Source organism: Tachyglossus aculeatus, chromosome 2 (genome assembly GCF_015852505.1).
Source record: "Tachyglossus aculeatus isolate mTacAcu1 chromosome 2, mTacAcu1.pri, whole genome shotgun sequence".
In the NCBI taxonomy this organism is placed as follows: domain Eukaryota; kingdom Metazoa; phylum Chordata; class Mammalia; order Monotremata; family Tachyglossidae; genus Tachyglossus; species Tachyglossus aculeatus.
The window spans coordinates 42,682,152-42,682,830 of record NC_052067.1 but is presented as its reverse complement, the minus strand read 5'-3'; the positions used below and the strand labels follow the sequence as shown (position 1 = coordinate 42,682,830).

The window sequence follows — 679 nt, the reverse complement described above, 5'->3', positions numbered from 1 at the left end:
CAGTCTTTGTCACACAAGGGGCTGACAGTCTTAATCTCCATTTTACAGATGCGGTAACTGAGGCACAGAGAAGTTAAGTGTCTCACTCAGGGTGTCACAGCAGATAAGTGGTGGAGCTGGGATTAGGACTCAGGTCCTCCTGAGTCCTCCTGATAGAGGAGGCCTCTATCCATTAGGCCACGCTGCTTACATAACAATATAATAGAGTTGGTAGACACATTCCCAACCCACAACAAACTAAGTCTAGAGTCTAACAATAAGATTTCCTTTAAATGGGGCACAAATTCAATTTAAAAATCTGATTTCCTATAATTTGTCATGTCTTATTCTGCCGCGTTGTCTCTGACCCATAGCAACACCATAGATATGTGTCTTCCAGAATGCCCCACCTCCACCTACAATCATTCTCGTGGTGTATCCATATAGTTTTCTCGGTAAAAGTACAGAAGTGGTTTACCATTGCCTCCTTCTGCACAGTAAACCTGAGTCTTCACCCTCAGCTCTCTCCCAGGCTGCTGCTGCCCAGCACAGGTGAGTTTTGACTTGTAGCAGATTGCCTTCCACTCGCTAGCCACTGCCCAAGCTAGGAATGGGATGGGTAGGCCTCTGCTTGACTCTCCCTCCCATAGCCAAGACTGGTAGAGGACTGGAAACTCTCCAGGTGCGACCCTGGGAGGGA

The 679-nt window shown here is 47.4% G+C and overlaps 1 non-coding gene across 1 annotated transcript; it reads right to left on the bottom strand.

Annotated features, from left to right (window-relative positions):
• Positions 1–541: 541 nt before the first annotated feature.
• Positions 542–679, bottom strand: LOC119924744. Its single transcript, XR_005449441.1, has one exon. It is a non-coding gene; the product is annotated as a small nucleolar RNA SNORA7 (small nucleolar RNA).